The sequence below is a fragment of the Opisthorchis viverrini genome (genome assembly GCF_000715545.1).
Source record: "Opisthorchis viverrini unplaced genomic scaffold opera_v5_8, whole genome shotgun sequence".
NCBI lineage: Eukaryota > Metazoa > Platyhelminthes > Trematoda > Opisthorchiida > Opisthorchiidae > Opisthorchis > Opisthorchis viverrini.
The window spans coordinates 2,703,828-2,723,208 of record NW_008751664.1 but is presented as its reverse complement, the minus strand read 5'-3'; the positions used below and the strand labels follow the sequence as shown (position 1 = coordinate 2,723,208).

General features: G+C 41.0%; 1 protein-coding gene across 1 annotated transcript in view; it reads left to right on the top strand.

The window, feature by feature from the left end:
* The window catches only part of T265_00814 (hypothetical protein), a gene marked incomplete at both ends in the record, with an annotated part of 182,196 nt that overhangs the window by 29,343 nt on the left and 133,472 nt on the right, over positions 1 to 19,381 (top strand). The gene's annotated exons all lie outside the window — the stretch shown is intronic.

The following is a 19,381-nucleotide window of genomic DNA, read 5'->3' as shown; positions in this document are numbered from 1 at the left end:
TATATATATATATATAAACCCACTGATAGATTTTTACAAATATATAAAAATAACACTGCTAACCGGCAGATCAGATTCAGATACTAATTTTTCAAGCAGCCTGTACTGTATATAGACGTCTGACACACGACTGTTGTTGAGTTACTTTGTAGGCATTGTATGAGTGGGCTGTTTTTTAAGAGCTATGCCTGTCGTGGGCACCATCATCAACTGGCTTATGGATACTCAATGCCATGTTCATTCATTGGCATTGTATCACTCGTTATGTGTTAATGAAACAATGGGGGTCTAGAAGTTTCTTATCGATGCTTAGACCTGTTTGAAACAACCAAATTATGTTATCTAGTCAAATGGGAAGTTATTGTTGACGTTTAGTCTACTTCAGCTATCTAATTATACAAGTCTGATTTCTCAACTGCGACGGTTTAGCCAAGACTATTGTGATCGGATGTGGATAATTGATTTTTACCAAAGAATTTGAAAATAACCCACAGATCTGTTGGGCACACCAACCCGTTTGCTATTCCAACCAAATAAGGCACGTATTCCGGACAAATTTTGTTTAACTCGTTTGCAAAATATTTCAGAAATTTTGTCGACTCAGTAAAGAAAGTAGTTCACGCGAGGCAAGTTGGATGAATATTCGAAACGATAGGGGAAGACAACACATGAATACAAAAAACCCTGTCAAGTTTGAGTGGGATTTCTCACTAGAGATCACTGACAAGGCACTAAGGCCCCTTCTCCAAACGACGCTAACATTTGCAATCAAACTGCGATCCTGGGAATTGTATGGCAAGTACACTGGGCTATGGACTTTATTTTTTTTGCATTGAGCGTTTTCCAACTTGTAGGGCTTGTACAAACTACCTGTTTTAAGCCCACGAAGGCCGTCCCTTTAGTTCTGCTTTCGCAAAGGTCATACTGGCCTCCAATTCCAGGTCACAGTTTAGGACTACAGTTGAAAGAGAGACTACGGGCAGCAGCCCTTTTGCCTTGTATGCTGGTCTTCCACTAGCTTGTTGTTTCTAATTTGATGAAATAAGGGTTTGCACCTGGTCTTTTACTCTAAACTGAAGCTTGTGCTGTCGGAGTGTGCTGCAACTTACTGCCTGAATACTACATTGTATCTCGTTAACTGGAAACATATGACTGTTGAATTCGTGAGTGTACCGTTCTTTGGGCGATTTGGTGTGTATTATATTGTAAGGCAGGACATACACAACTCTTCGGAAGGCTCTTTTTCCAAGCGAGGCTGCGTGTTTCTTGGCACATTGGCTAACAGGAAATCAGTTGACCTCTATTGCAAGTAATACTGCGATTTGGTACCATTTCGTGTGCTGTTTATGTGGTATTATAAGTGATTCAGTTACAATATGATAATATTGTTGTTATTCCGAGACTTGTGTTTTATATGTGGCACACACATTATTTATAACATAAGAAGCACAAACTATAATCCCGGACATTTGATTCTCACAGTGACGCCACTATTGATCATTTGGATGATATTATATCCGACGTCAAATTGAGGAAAGCCGGCTTATCACCGGCATCTGCATGTTTGATGACTGATGCTATTCTCTCGAACGGCATCGGCAAAAGAAGCTCGAATGCAGCACCAACTTTGGCCCTAAGCAATTCATCTTTGTGTTGCTCTCACTGTGTTCAAGCCTTCAGCACATTCATAACTAGTGGCCAGCGGATATGATCTAATGCCAGCTTTCCAAACTACTAACGTAGAGCTCCAGTCTTGGCCTGATGATCGGGCATGACTGATGTAACGATACTTTGGGTCGCAATGGCTGGAACCCCAACCCTTGTATGTTTTTTTATGAACTTAATCAAGGCTCAAATCCAGTTGACAAAGCAGCAAGATAGATCATACTTCAGAATTTTTATTTTCCAGGACAGATTTAACAAATTCATTAAAACCGTTCATACTGGGATGAAAGCCTGGGTGCAAAGAGCGTTGCTGTTGTCCTTCGTTTAGAAGATTTCGTAATCAGTAAACTACTGAAGTCATACGAACTTATTTCACACTCGATGGACCTCATTTTCAGCAAGTAAATATGGAGTTGGACATTCGGACTTATTTCACCCTCTCGAATCTCATCTTAGATTTCGTTCTTACTTCTTCATTTTGGTTGACACTGCACATAATGAAGTATTCCACTGTGACGGCTCCATTCCATAAACACTTGCAACCTATGGTCGTTGGCTTGTTCACTGAGCTGGTCAATTTGGTTGCAAACGTTTCATCACCAATCGAGGTGATATCATCAGTGCGTAGTTGTGCGCACAACCACTAACCCACCACTACGCCCAACTACGCACTGATGATGTCACCTCGATTGGTGATGAAACGTTTGCAACCGAATTGCCCAGCTCAGCGAACAAGCCAACGACCATCTACGCTACCCGAGCTACCGACATTCTCCTCTACTGCAACCTCTGTTTTCATACGGGTCGATTCGGTCCATTTGTGTCAGGATCCGATATGTGCTTGAACATCGACTTGGCAGTAGTATTTGGAATGGAACGGACTTCAATAATTCTGCTCTTTTTCCACGCTTAATGTGCTTTACAAATTTGCAGCACAAATATTTTCGGTCCTAATTGCAATATTACCTTTCACTTTGAATCCATCCATTTCAGGCTACCGAAAATGTGATTAGTTCTTCCGGATGGATGAGCTGCTTGGCAAGGGAAACGTGTTGCAGATGACCAGTGTAAACATATCGTGGGATTTCATCTGATATGTAACAGTATTCCCTACTAGCTATAAAATCTGAAAAAACAATATCCACACACGTTTTCAAACTTTTGCACAATTTTCTTCCGGCATTCATTTCGTCCATAACCAATGACGTATGCTCCCGAGTTTGGTTCAACAATTCCAAAGGGTGGTAAATCACTACTTGTCATAAAAGTTGCCTCTGAGCATAATCTCATGGTCTGCTGACACAAAATTAGTTTGAACTCTCGGAAACTGAACCATGTGATACAGTTTATTGCCTGCGAAACTAGAAGCAAGAAATTGGGACAAATTGGGAGACAATCTTCTTCTCAGGATCATAGATAGCAATTAGCGATTCTGGCATCCACCAAGTTGGAATCTTCGATTCCACACCAAAGGTAAACCTTAGGAATTTGTCGAAAGCTCATCTGTTGTTAAAGACGAATATATTTTCAACGATTCCACCCTCTGTTTGACCGTTTCAACAACAGGGATTTGAAAAAAGATAAGATTTTATCCTCAAAACCTTTTTACATGAAGGGGCTATAATTTTATAAATATTTTATCTAGAAATAAACCAATAAAATTAATGGATGGATATCAAGATTCTTCATGAAAAAACATCAAGAGAGGCAGTGAGGTTAAACTAGTATTTTACGTTGCTCGCCACAAACGTATCAAAATGACAAAATTCATAAATTCGCTGGGTCGCGTTCGGACACAAAAAGCGTGGAAATTATTGTTTTTCGGTGTCGACTGATTGATTTAGAACTTGGAAATGTTAGTTCAAACTGTGTTTGCCTCCTTGAGTGTGAAAAAAGGGTTTTGTGGCCATTGTGCTTTATAAACCCGAAGAAGGTTAGAAAATAAGAGAAAATAACCCCCCTCAGGCGGCTAGCAATGCTTAAACCTCCTAAGAACTCATGTCAACATAACTGTAGCCCATTAGCTCAATCATCCAGAGTCTCCAGAACTTTCCAGCTCAGATGGGGATTAAACTTAATTCCTTCGCGCTGCATTTACTTGGGTTGATACTAGTGAACTTAATTAAGCGATGCAGTAAAGATCACAGTAAGCCGGGTGTGTGAAGCGATGATAGTTAGTCCTGTCGACAGCTAAACGATTGCTCCTTGAGCTTCGTGTCATTCAACATCGGAATCATTATAGAAGAGCTTTTGTTTGATTGAATGTTTGTTAAACAGGACATTGACATTCATTTCATCCTGGAAACTGGAGTTTCACACAATGCGCGGATGAACATGTTTCTAGTTAGTCAGGTTCCGCATTTAAAATGGGAGCTTGCCTGAAATACCCAACCAAATGTTGCTACCACTAGGAGTTGCTATTTCTGTGCTATAAGATGAAGTAGCAACCTAAAATAACACTTTCGCGTTTGCATGCAAAGATCGGCGAGTAGTGTGTCAAAAATACTGGAGTATTCTTTAGCTGCGTGTGGAAACCTCGAATTATTTGATTATCAGCTTAGTAGCCCACGCGTTCTAAAATTTCTCGAAATATCCGGATTCGGCAATCATACCATGCTAGGCGAATCAAACTGAGCCAAATATATCGCGGAACAAATCTTCCATGAACTCATTTACCAGGTACAAACTTTGAGTGTGGCCAGAATAGTGGCAAGTAGAACGGATTTAAAAGGAAAAGCACTGCAATTAGTTCCGTACGATTGAGCAAGGGCTGGCTTAACAGTTGAAATCTAGTCACTGTTAACTTTGACGCTAGGAATAGGTTTGACTGAAATAGTGCAAACTTGGTTAGCCGTTGCGGCTTTCATTTTAGTGCTTTATCCACTTTCAGGGACCAGAACTGCTGTCTGGTCAGATTTTCGGCGGTTAGGCTGCAGAATGACGTTCATTTTCCTTAAAATCAACCCATCTGGCAGACGTTTTTGAGGACACATATTTCTTCTTTGATTTCACGTTTCATTGTCATTCTTAGAACTTGAATCCTATTTTTGAAATGAACCTGTCGTTGGCATCAACGGATAGTATAACTGATCATGGGACAAATGAGAACTTCCCTTTGTCATCATTTTAGTGTAGACATCCGGTACTGGCGCCAGGTTATCATATCCGCCTAAGAGGCTACCCGAGGACAAAGTTTTTTTTACTACTCAGTTTTCCCAGACAAAAGCTATTTCTACGCAAGCCTACGTCCAATAGCATGAAAGTAAGCTCATTTTTGAACAATTTAAGCAGACCTTGTGATGCATCGTTAGTTTTAACGATACATTTGAAAAACCGAAACTCAGATCAATGTATTGCTGCTATCTACTCGTAAGAGCTGTATCCTTATCTGAAAGGACCAGGTTTAAGTGGAAAATTCATTAGGGTTTACACGGCGCGCCTCATGAGCGCCTTCTCGCGTACAATACTTTCAGCCTCAGCCAATGCCGGACGAGGGCTGTTGTGTCCCCACATGAGAAATCAGGCACTTCGCCTGATATTTTAGAGCTTTAATCAAACTTTCACTCTTCCGAGTGAAAGTGATTGTGCGGAAAACTACCATAAATATTATTGTCGATAGTGAATATAGGCACTAGTAGCTAGCCGAAAAGAGAGCGTCTGGCGTGGACTGATTGGTAAACGGATGCAATTATGTCCTGAAAAGTGCAAGTCCGTCTAGCTGCTAGTTGGCTACTTGTGGTCGGATGAGAGAGTGTTCAATTAATCATCAGATAGCAGTGGACCATGTCTTTACAAACTATTCCTGAGATATAAACTAGAAAAAATTCGTGAAGAGAATGAGTTTTTCCGCGTAAGCCGATCCATGAAGCCTAACCGAAAACAAGGAGTGTTTAGGATGCACAAACCTTTGTGTTAATGCCAGATTTCATCAGTGCACAGCCAATGTAAACTCAGTTGTACGCACGTTAAAGGAGCATGAGAGTTAGTATAATTTCCCAACTTAAAAAGCCTGTGCTTACGCCGGTGGATTTTGAACTCAAGAAACTATACTTATTTCTTCATAAAGAAGAGTACTCACAAGGTTGCTGAAAACTCTCCGACAGCCCATGGCCGGTTTCGTCCTTCTTTGGGGTTCATCAGGTAGGCGCAGTCCCCGAGTTTCCGTCAACATTACGTCCTACTTGAACATATTTCTCTTGTTCGGTTGATGAACGTGTGCACAAGCGTTGCTGAGTTGTGCTTGACTTATCAACGTGGTAGCCTTAAGATGTTCACTGTGGAGCTTTAACGGATTAGGTGTTACAATTATAATAAAATAATGTGTACAATCAAAAAGAGGACGACGTTGACTGTGCGGATAACGATAAAAAACCTAGCGAAATACACTCATTTGTAAACTAATTTAGTTTTGCGAGAGACTCACCTGAAACTCAACTGAATTCCTCACTTGTGATGTTTCCAGGCAACTGAATGTGCTGCACCAGACCGCCTCATATTTCAGTTGCTACGATATTCAAGATATCGCGATACATATATACGTAATGCGCTACTCATAAGGTTTCTGAAAATTTGTCGACAGCCCCACGAAGGGTGAAACCGGTCATGGGCTTTTGACGAATTTTCAGCAACCTTACGAGTAACGGGAAAACTTCCCCGTTATCTTGAGGTAACAGACTTGCGTTTTTCCTCTAAATACTGAAGGCCTCTCAAACACTAACGTAATATTTGCAGAGATGCAAATAAATTCGCCAACTGAAGAAATGAATCAAAATCTACGGCGTCTTAACGGATATTCTGTTGCTTGGGGTTCCAAAATAGACATACCGGACAAGGGTAGTCGAATGTTTGGAAGCCCCATGATGGAAGTCAGACTGCTGAAATTTTACACGCAGACCCTGGTAGCCGACGAAAGTTCAAGAAAGTGAGACTGGTGGGCAAATGCAGTGACATGATGAGGTTGGTCTAGTGGCTTGCTCACAGTGAGATGAAAATACTAATCACAGCTAGTTATTTTCACTGTAAACATACCTTTCCCATTTTTTAACTCTGTGCTGAATGCACTGATTTCTTGGCTGCTTTCAGAGAGGTGTGCTTTGTTTTTTGACGCTAAGCAGTCAATTTATGCATATAACTTGTTTCTAGCATCAGGTGGAGCAGGCTGAGTTAAGCGTTGAACTCCAAAAGTCAAGTCTTTCAAATGGAGGTTTATCAACATACATGGTACTATGAACACAATAGTAAAATAACAAAATTGGACAAAACTCAGATCGTGTGATTACTTCTATTCTTCGGGTTCGGTACACTTAATTCCTTTTGGCGTCTCAAAGTTCACACCGACCAAAGACAAAGTGCCCACAAGATGAAACTCACTTGGTTGTTTCAAGCTAGACATGCAATGACAAGGTCAAAGAGGGATTTACGTTCAGATAAAAAAAAGAAAGAAGCTATAGGCGCAAAGTGGAAAAAACAAAACCAGTATTCATGCTGAAAACAATTTTATCAGATGAAAAGAATCAACGTTATATAAGTTATGGAGAATGCAAATCAATGTCTAACAGGCTACTCAGTGTAGCCTGATTACTCGTAATATTTTTAGTAATAGTACCAAAGCATTAGTACTGGGTGTTCCAGGCCACATCGCGGAAACTAGCAAAGAGGCCATCATGTGAAAAAGTACATTTTTGGGAAGGCGAGTCTGCAACTCGAACTGCAGTGGGACCACGGGCGGTTCGTGAGAAATTTGACAAGAAAAGGTGGTTGTGTTTCCTCAACCCCTGCATCTTTTGTGGTTTCAGTTCGTTAATGGATAGTTTGTACATTCTGAAGACCCACTTGCATGAACACTTCGATGTGTGTGATTAACTAGGCTATCGAAAGATAAATCCTAAAGCTGATGCAGAGACAGTTAATACCGTCGTCGACATCATAAAATTGCTCATGTTATCATGTATTAAATTAGGCCAGCAAATATGTCAACATTTCATTGTGTCATGGGGTGCACTGACAAGCCGGTAGGCATGATATTCAAGAGCTTATTCGTCCAGTTATCTGGACCTAATAAACTGTGATCATTTTCCAGACGAAAGACTCCGTCGTGATGTATTTTGAATTCCATGATTCCACATCATTTTCTGTTGTACATATTACCCTCGATTACACATCTGAAGTGAGGAACACTTTGGCATCCATTGGATTACCACTGAAATATTCGAAGAAAGATGGAAGGAAATACATTTGGACGCCAAGGCTTATCTATGGGAGTATCCATGGTTTACGACGAGGATTCAGAGCACCAATAGTGACATCTCACTGTACGTTCTCGCACCAAATGACTGTAAAGCTGCAGAGTTAGTGGAGTATTGGCAGATGTGTGTCACTTTGAAGGACGATGCATTTGTGGGACAGGTTTACACGCAACCGTATTCGCAAATGGGCTGTCAAATTCACTGGGTTCGCATTCATAAATGAGAATGAAGAAACGAATACGAGAAGTGTGCAGTTCCACTAGAAGAAAACCAAACCGAACGTGAAAACTGGTTTTTGGTAACCAACCTCGTCACTAAACATACACGAACACTATTTTGAAGCTATGCGTTGTATGAATCTCTGGGGCTCACAAATTATCTAACTATACGGAAAAACATCACCTAGTAAATGGAAATCTACATACATGAGCCCTACATCAAGTGATAAGTTTGATGTTTACGGCAGGTCGGTTTGAGAAATGCTGTCGAGTTTCAGCCTTGTGCTCGTTTGTTCAACTTAATTCGTATTTGTCATTTACTTTTCAGAAGATATTTTACAGGAAAATCCCAGGCAGGGATCCTTTTATGGGATATGTTTAACAGAAAGCACTTGGCAATGTAAGGAGCATGAAGTCATTTGAGGAAGAAATGCAGTTATACGCAAATACCGTATTGTAACAATGAGGCAAATACTCATTCTTCCTACTGGATCTGAAGGCTAAACAAAGATCCTTGACGTGAAAAATATTGAAACATTGGGGACATACAAACTCAGCAGAAGAGAGTGGACCAGTCATTGTGTAAGGTTGGATACTACTGCTGAAGCGTGCGAGTAGTCCAAGTTGCGAGTTGCCCATGCTTCGCTCCCGCAACTGATGTATGGTGAAATTTACTAGGGAAGCTGTGGAACCGCTGTGGAACTTTTGTGTAATAGTTAATCAGTATCTAGTAAAGTTCAAGAAAACGCATGCGAATATTCAGTTTCTAAAGATTATGTGCATATAGGATGTTTACTTTCCTGTCCGATGACTTGTAACTGCTTGGTTAATAAGTTAATAAGTTAATTCGCAGTGAAGGGTTTTTCTGCTTTCACTGGTAGCAGTTTTTGATGGGTAAGTTACATCCAGGCAGATACGTAATTCCTGCTAGATTTACACTTTGTAGCCAGAGAAATCTAAGAAAATTCCTGTCTCATAATGGACGCCAAAGTATTTCTTTGTGTTAGGTTATTCTATCGACAGAGCTGGGATTTGACGGGTCCTGCAAACATGGCACACACTTCGTGTCTGCTTATGACAGCGAGTGGTAGTGATGATTCACCGAGTGTTTGGATGGGTTTTGCATCACAAAGCCGAATCCCGGTGATATTTATAGGACAAGAATGAATCAAACACCTGGTTCTATCTTCCCACGCTTGTCAATGGCGTGGTCCACCGTCACGCGGAATTTGGGAAATGTCTTTCGTCCTAATGAGTCAGTTGAACCAAACAAATCTTGAAGAGAAATATTTCCGTTATTGCATATCAGAGGTGAATTACTGTCTTAGATAAAGATCAGGTTGGCAAACTTAGTTGTGATTGGAATACATGATTAAATGTTTGCATAAAAACAGCCCAAGCGTGAGGTTAAAAGCGGGTACTTATCAAATCACTCAACTGTCCAAGGTAGAGTTGCGACTTCCATTCCTCTTTTTTGATGACACAAAGTTGGTTGGTGTGGTGGAATGGAAACTGTCTATGCTTTCGTAGGTGTATTTTGTCTAACGGCCTTGGAATGTTTTGTTGACACAGGATACAAAACGTTGAATGACCCGAACGAACTGATTAGGCGGCTCTAAAAAGTCGAATAAGAGGCAAACCTATTTCGACACATGCTTAGCTTGTCCGGTTCCAGTGCGTGGGAACATACGTTCCGCAGTTTTTTGAAAAAAAGTTTTGTGTCCCCAGCAGACGTAGTTAATGGAACGCTCGCAAGTGAATGATAAGTTTCCATCAGGGATTTGTGGGCCGGCATATTAGCCTGGATGTTTGTGCTGAGTAACGGTAGACTAGTAAGGGTGATCCCTAACTGAATGGTCCTAAATGCACTTCTGAATGAAGTCATTAGTTTCCGCTTGATTGTTTCAGAAACACTGTCTCTTCTGAGTAGAAACTTAGTGTAGAGTGGCATCCTCGGGACTGATGTGCTTTTACCTTTTGCTGTAGATGGCTGTGCTGAGCATTTTAACCCAAATATCTCCAGATATCCTTTTTCCTTCAACGTCCTCAGGCTATACGCTAAGTCTAAATCCAGCTTGTCATTGGTGCAAATGTTATGTAAACTATTTGCCCCATTTCGTGCAAGATTTCTTTTACATATCATGTTCACGGTGGAAAATATATGTACCGGCTGGCCTACATCGATATCTGATATAACAGTTATTGAATCTTGTCGTCTTGTCTCGAAGCATGGGTGTAGCGCAAGGACTGCCAGACTGTCAGCAGTTGAGAACTGTCATCTGTTGTTAGATTTCGTAAGAATCGGATCTTACGGCAACTGCAACCTAGTGAAGTACGTATTTTTAAAAATACCCCTAGTTACTTCAACACAACGTCGTAAATCCTTTTGGAAATGCATCGTAGCAACTTGCTTGGCGTTCAATTCCTCACGATCTTGTTTCAGTCTGTGCTGTACTAGCCAGGAATCACATTTGTTACTCGGATTAGAATGGTGCGAAGAGACCAGGAAATCGGATCAGTCCACTCAATGGACTGCTGTCGGTAAGTAAAAGGCATTCCATTCATTCTATCTTAGACTCGCAGCTTCATGCATCTTGAGTTCTACATAATATTTAGATTGCTTTTATAGTTAATCTGACTTCAACCACATCAGACGTGTTACGAAAGTGCGATTTCAAGCGTAAAAATCAATCATGCCCAAAACCACCACCTGTGCACCAAATAGATGTTAGCACACCACATGCACGCGTGTCAGTGTCCGTGAACGGTGGTCATTAGCTGTGTCGTGGGCTGTGTCAAGTTTTCGGGCTTTGTGAGGGCACGTAGCCTGCTTAGCGAAAGTGACACTCAATTTAGGTCGTTGACCTGAAAATCCCCACCCATCTTCCAGGGCACAACTTGCCATCCTGGATACTTGTTTACACGTGAACCTGTAATGTAGAAAGAGAGACAATGATGCGGCATCCGACCCATGCGAAGCAAGTAGTATCAAGTTTATTGAGTAGAAAGTTTAGCTTCATAACCGCATAGAGCTTACGATTGCTCGTTAGTATAAGTCGAATATATAAGTAAAGGAGTGGTAAGTTTTTTCAGTAAGCTGCTATGTACTGAAAACAAATCTTTGAAAAAAGAGGAAACAAAGCCTGTTACTATCACTAATTCACATACATCATTTCAGCAATATTTCTCATGTATTTAAAATGGTTTGTTCGGTGACACGCCGTAATTCCTCGTCAGGTTGGTGAGATGCTTCAGATTTAGAGTTACTTATAAGGCATAGCCGTCTAAGGGCTGGGCGTAGTAATGGACAGCACGTTCATGGGTGTGCCTGATCCTGACAGATATGACGGTATTGCGCATAATAAGGTGGTTCTTTCAGTAAAGATGTGTAACCGTTTGATTGCAAGACTACTTTTATTACGAGAAGTGCAAGTCCACAAGATATGAAGTTTTCAGGGAGAGGCTTAAGCGCACCGAGCAGTCCACCGTGAGGAATTAGTTATTTAGGCACGTGCTGATGTTTTGTGCAACGGATAAAAACCGAGGAAATAAAAAGTTCGACGTGAGTTAGTCTTTCATGTGTCCCAGGCCGTACACATAGTGATATTATGTGTATGCGGATCCCCGCACGGTACACTAAGATTTTCATGGCCAGCTCGGTTTTGCGAATATTATTGAGGATTTAAAACGGTCGTATTGTCTTGGAAGTCAAAAGCAGGTGGAAACGAATAGGTTGATTTTTATTCATGTTGGTCACTTATCTGCAGAGTTGGAGGAATTTTGTAGTAAACTTTCTATTCTGACCGAGATGACCACAGTTGTTAGGGACTAGAGACCATTCCGACTTTTCCACAGTAAAATATTAGTCCACACAGTTAATAAAAATGAACGCGTTTTTTGCTGTGCAATTAAGGAGTTTCCGCGCGGCTAGAAATACCAATATTCTGAATGAAGCTGAATAACTGACGCATGATGAATGTTGTTTCTCTGTCTGAGTTAGGCGATTACATTTATATCACTGTGTCTAAGCAGTCCTCATCAGAATTATGATGTTCAGTTTACTGTAAGCGAAAAAAGACTAGACTTTTCCACAATTAAGTGCTTATCAGGATCATATATCGCCAGCTATACTGAGTTTTAATCTCCAGTTATCTGACAGGCGAATTATGTTGGGTGCGATTATTGCGCCTTGACACACCAGACACATCTAACTTCTAAGCTGGTGGAAACATAAACGCTCAGGCTCCAACGATCAGAACTTGTTTCTTTGAATGCTGACCTGATTGTTATCTTCGTGCAGCCGGTCGACCCATCTCTACGGCTGCGTCAAGCAGTCAAATAGGTTTCCATCGCAGATACTATCAACAAATATTTCATTAAGTAACCAGTTTTATTGGACGTACTAACTGTACACCAACCATTCTCTAGAAATGCTCAAAGGTCGTTCACACGTGCTGTGTACATAGGGTTGGATTACAGTCCTCAATGTAATCCAGACATATAACGGTTTGAATTAAACTGCTACCCCACTGAAGACCTGATGCAGCCTGGTCATATCCGACATCCTGTACTTTTGGAATAAAGGGCTTAGAGGAGAGCAAAGTGCATCCAATAACAACTCCAATCGATGGTGCCAACTTAGGTCACACTGCCATTTCACACCATGTCGTCTAAATGAACCCATTTATGTACGGTCACGTCGCAGCAATTTATGCGGCAGTTCTCTAAACTCTGGTAAGAGTTAGTCCTGGATGACTTGACGTCTTCACTAGATCGACTGCTGAACTGATTCAGTGAGCTCTGGGTGCCTTAATAGAATATCTTTCAATTTGAATTTTGAGTATCCTATTAGGTTGTCTTGCTTGAAAAAACCTCATTCGAGCCGTGGATCGAGCACTTGCGTGAAGGATGGGGTAATGCGACATGCAAGTTTGCTAATGCATGTGTCTACATATTGCAAACTGCAATCATATTTATAGAAAGAAAGCACGCAGCAGATCAAAGTATACGCTGGACGTACTATGGTATATTTCATGATGACCACACAGTAAGTGCGACTGACTTTACATGCCGCCTGGTGTAGAAGGTTAGGAGAAATGAATTAGTCAAAAAGGGCGAATGATCAGGTATACATTCAACCCCCGCAGAAAGTTGTCATCTGCTTTCATTCACTTTCCAATGTTGAAAGGTCCTTATACACACATACTGCAAATAACTCAAACTGTTGAATTCAAAGCTCAAATTAGCAGTCAGTGAAATGACCGGCGGTACAAGAATTACGGAAACGGGAATTAGTAACGTCCAGTCTTCTGAAAAACGTCTTTGAGGGGTACCAACTGCTGATAAAGTCTATCATAACGTATCGTGTTTTAGGAAACGCAATCGCCTGCACTATCGGAGTATTATTCGAGAGCGCTTCTCGATAGAATTTCGTCTGAATCGTTTTTTACCCGTAAAACTCAGCCAGCAAAAAGCAATCAGAGGTTGACATGCACATCTTTCGAATGAACTTTCTTGCAACTAATGGCCTGGTGTTGTCGACCAGGCTAACCTGCAGTCTGTTATCTGGCTGATTGAAACCCGATATATAGAACAGAAGTGATTTTGAGACTACGGTTTCGACGCTGATACACAGAGACGGGCTGTTCTGCATGCTAACCCATGCCGCCTCCATTATGGTAGGCGATTGGGCTCCAACCAGACCAAAATAACACCACCACTTTGGTTTAGCTCACCGAGCTCCCGACTGCTTTGTCGTTTGCATAGCAATCTACGTGGGTCATCCAGATTGGGCTTCTTCACATTAACGAATATCACATTCCCCTATTTCATGTCTCACAACTCGTCTGTATCGGTTATAGACATTACACAATTATCACTGCCCATTTCAGGTCTTCCCGATCCACACATGAATCAAAAAGTATTTCCCGCTATTTCTGTTGGTTTCAATACAGTCATAGACAGATGTTGCAAATAGAAGTAATCTTTTATCTTTCAAAACCCAGCAGTAGCCATTAGGTTTTGATGAGAAAGCTACATAAAATGTCCTCTGTTTCATGTGATCTCACTCCTCTTATCCAATCCACCTGGTTTGAGATTGGCAATATTCGGCGAACCTAATTGAATTCTAGGCAGCTGTCATCTGCATGCCGAACATCAGTCATTAAATAACGTCCCAGATGCGGTTGTGAGGATTAGCACCAGGTTTGCTGTTTTATACATTCGCACCAGTGTTCTATCCGTGAAATTGTGCATGGAGGTTCTTTGTGAAACAGAAGCACAAGCTTAGCGAATATACACTCATTTGCAAACTAATTTGGTTCTTTCGAGAGACTCACCTGGAACCCAGCTGAATCGCTCGTTTGTGATGTTCTCAGGCCGCCTCATGTTTCAGTCGCTACGATATTTGAAATATCACAAGCTGACCGAACCCGCCATAGTTTGTAGGTCACATTGACAAAGTAGATCCATCTGACCCAATTATCGGTGTCGCACGAATCTTGGATTGATATTAGCGAAATACACTCAGTTGAAAACAAATTCAGATTTTTGTGAGTGACTCAACTGGAATCCGGCTGAATCTCTCGTTTATGATGTTTCAAGTTGAACATAAGGTTGACGGAAACCCGCGGAGTGCGCCTATCTGATGAGCCCCTGAAAGGGGAAAACAGGTCGTGGGCCGTCGAAGAATTTTCAGCAACCTACTGGGTAGTGTATTACGTCTATGGCATTGATATTATTTTCCCACCAAGGTAGACAAAACTAATTTGACCGATAGGTTGATACATTCCTTATGTGGTTTCGATATAAGGCTAGCGTTGTTAACTTTACGCACCCCATAGTAATAATTTAATAGCTCAGTCTAGTTGCTTACAATTGGAAATTGGAACACAAGATCATGTTTCTTCTGGTCTCAGTGACGTATTTCAAATTTGCGCTATTTTATGGCCTGATTACAAAAATACTCCTCAGGATCCAGAGTGAGCGAATAGTGTGTGGGTATAGTTAGCATTGAATATTCGTCGGTGTTGGGTTCTAATACAGTTTGAGAAGGCTTGTTCAAAGCTTACTGCATGTGTCAGCCGAAACAGGGATCAGTTTGTTCAATAACAAGCCGACAGTCTTTGAAGACGAAGGTTAAAAACGAAAAACTCAAGAATGAAAAGAACATCGGTAGGCCCCTGAAGATATCAGAATTAAAAGCAAAATGTACTATCTTCGCGTAGCGCAAAATGCATCAAATTCGGTGCAGTGATAAAGGCAAAATGGATGTACATGACAGATAGCACTTGTGGCTGCTACTCCTATGACACAGTGGGAATGGAACTTCGGCAGTGACCTTAAAATTCGGCCCCAATGTAGCGTTCTTTTACTTGACGGCCACATACTTTCTGCATTGAAAGGTCGTGGTGCTAGTTACATTTGAATGCCTAAGATAGCTACCTAGATTAACAGAAGTGACCTTGCTTTCTGTTTGGAATTAACATCACGAATTAGATAAATAACCGTGGACACTGTGATCGAGCCATGCAACTTGATGCATTTGAAAAAGAACCGGAATAAGGTGATTCTGTGGGAAAACATAATTTAAAAGCAGCTCACTAAACCACAGAAGATCGTTCTCTGCCTCATTCTGTGTAGTGAGCCAAGTAAACCTCCGTCTGCAATGAATCTGCATCAGGTTCGCATGAACAGTTTTGGCTTAACTAACCTACAAATCGGCCAAAGTCTAGCCTGCTACTGTAGTCTTGTGACGCCAACCGTGTAACGTGAGAAACAACTAAATCTCTATATCAGTTGAACAGGTCATTTTGACTGCGCTGTTTCTTCTTGAAGAGTGAATAATCTATTGCGTAAACATTATATATGAATTGTTCCCTCCGTGGACCGCAATGTGGGCGGATTTTAAGCTGCCTCGCCAGAAGGGAGTTCATGTTTTGTGTGATTCCTTATAGGTGAAGAACTTCCGCAGATCCTCCTTAAAAATGCCTTCAACTCCACTTCAAAACAAAACCACTTATCAGAAACAGTACCGCGGTTTTAAAAGGCTACTGAAGGAGTACAATGAATAACAACACGAAGTGCGGTTAAACCATCAAGCAAAAGCAATTACAGTAAAAGCTGGGGCGTAGCTAAACTTCTCTGGACCGTTTTCTGAGATAAATTGTACCATGGGCACACATTCAGTGTGAAGTCGTTTTTACTGTCGGTATCTTGACAAGCTACTCAATCAGTATCTCCGAAAAATGTAACTTGATAAAAAAAATTCGACCACGCTGGCCTTGTCTGAACGGTGTCCACTACTGAAAGGAACTACGAAAAGGTCAATCATCTGAAATACTACTCAGGAGCAGGATATCTTATAGGAAACATTTAGTTCAACGAAACTTAGCAGAACGAAATTTATTGAGGATTTGTTTCAGAAAAGAGCGTGGAAAAATGTATCACATCAGAACAACAGTTGCTTAAAATCACCGAAGCTACATCATTATAATTGATTGGTGAACCGTAGCAACCCTAAGTCTGATAGTATTATAAGAGATCGGACGCATATATTTTCAACTCATTGTCTACATCAACATCAGGGGTTGGGAAGAGGGGTGACCAAATCGATGAGTAGTATTGTTCTACTTAGCACAGAAAAGAATCAACTTAGAATACATGGAATAACGAAGGTCCGCTGCGGGCCTAAAGCACTAACGAAGACATGAAGATACCAGAATGAAGCACTGTGTTTGGACTTATCAAGCCACTTAGAGGACAACGTGCCTTGTCTACCATTGGCCTCACTATGCGTTTGTTTCATTCAAAATCTAATGAGTAAAGGATTTTTTTTTACCGTAAACCTACTCTCTGACTAGTTAAACATTACTTAGGTGCCTCTAAACAAATGTCACCTAGCTGTCATGAATTGCGAAGTTTTTAGTCTTAAGGAATCTCTTGTTTCCTGAGGGCGGGTTGCTTAAATAAGAGGATTATGACACATTCTTGTAATATAACATGCGGAGGAATTTTTTTCAAACGAAATATGAGTTCAGAAGATCTATACGCATAACCACATCAAATTTATTTGCGCAATCATTTATCCAAGTACAAAATCGATACAAGAGTGAAATAGGTCTGTTGTACTTACAACCACTGTTCAGCAGTTATCAAACAGTCATCTACACAGAAGAATGCTCACCACTGGGAAGGTGGTGCAAAATTCACTAGCTTCTAAGCGGCTTTTTATTCCATATGAGGGGATTTCTATTCATAAGTGCTGTGTGAGTCCATCGTCGTAGGTTGCTGGCTGCTGACAACCGAGTTTTGATGCAGAACGCAGGGTATCCCGAGAACAGATTGCCACATAGTGTGATCTGCGGATTTCTGCTGCCTTAACAGTGCACCGATCCGCTAAATTAACACTTTTCAGTGAACTAAACGCGCGAAATACAAAGACTGGCAATTTCATTTGGCCGCATTCTAAGGTGTAACTGAGGCTTGCTCTTCGGAACCACGGAGACTATCACGGGCGATCTTCAGTATTGTTTGTCACGGTATCCTAAACAATACGCAGATGGCAAGCTACGGATCTGGATCGAGTTCATTCACATTGTCTTCAGAAAACGAATAAACCAAACGATTCCGACATTTTTCAGAGCAAAAATTTGCTAGAGTTGAATTCATTCTGATATGAGAGCAACGTATTTAGTCGGGCTACCTCAAATGGACGACCGAAACAAGCTTCGCGAAATAATTGTCCTGTTGTAGTCGCATTTGCCCTAAAGTACGTTCAGTTTGAGAAATAGTTATTTCCGTTGTTCCATCACGCGAAGAAAGATTGTTTGAGAAAATGACCTGTAAAACAGTTGTCCACAGCGATCCCTCCAACACGGGATTTCTGGGTGATGTAGAACAGTCAAGTTGATCAGAGGGAATCGACTTTTCCTATGTAGCCTTGATAGTATGGGCTTGGGCAACATGCGAACGCAAAATTTCTGCTGAGATCCACCCTGTAGGGCATCAGTGTAATCACAAGCCTGCCTACTAAAGGTAACAAAGCAGTGGGTACCTAATTATTATCTGCCTGACCTGGTTAACCGAAGGATAAAAACGTAATTAGCTGTATGGTTACCAGATTGTCGCCAAGTTGTCGATTGCAGCAAAAGAGAGGCTAAAAGCAGGTTTCTATACAACATAAAATTGAATGTGTCTTAACCTACAAGAAAAGGACAAATGCTACTTCCACTTAAACGCTCCGATGCTTTGGTGTTGTTTTTCATCGTTATGTCCTGTTTGCGCCGGCCGACAGCTTTCAACAAAAGTCAACATGCTCCATCTCCTATTTCGCTCTTGTTCCCACATCGGCACCAAAGGCTTGCATGCAACGTCATATTCGTTTCCGAGCAAACCGTCTGCGATTCTTCTGTTGTGTTGCTGTGTCCAGTGATTTGATTCCTGATAGTATTTCATTTGTATTTTAATCACGAATATTTCCTACTCAACAGGATGTTTGTTAATTAAAAACCAGTACTTCTCAAACGCGACAAATTTTGGAATTCTTTGATGACGCAAATGAGACAGAGTAATGTTGTTCCATCAGAGGACAAATTTTGTAGTAATTTAAGTGTATGATATTTGAACAGCTGTTCATTTCCGTGCATCCATTTTGCACTGAGTTCGTTTTTTATAAAAAAAAACCGTAATCGTTTTCTCCCTTATCCCATAGCGAATAGGGCTCTATCACCAGCTGGATAGGCTCGCCGGTTTCTTGCAAGATTGGAAAGGATTATCCGATCGGGTCTGTCGAAAATTTCAAATTTTTCCCAAGCACAGAATTACGGAGCAGCTTTTTTATCCATCAGACAGTCAGATTGCATGTATTTCTGTTTAGCAATGAGAAAACGTCTCTATATAGGAAAAATGCATTCAGGATTATCAGATGCATACTATTCCAACTCGTGCAAAATGCGTTTTAACGTTCAAGTGATATATTTTGTCATGTGCAAATCAATCAGCCTATTAATTGCACAAAGTCTTTGTGAACGAGGAAGTTTTGATAAATTTAGCCAGCAGAGGTACTTGTGCCTGGTAAAACGTGGTTGCCGAAATTCGTACAGATTCTGATTACGAGTAAAAAGTGAGAATTACTTTCCTCCTCCTCAAGACCTGTTAACGTTAATTGAGAAGGTGAAGTCGACCAGCGCCGAGATACCGAGAAATAATGTACAGCTGATTCACATTTATTGGGAATTATCAGCAGTGCACATC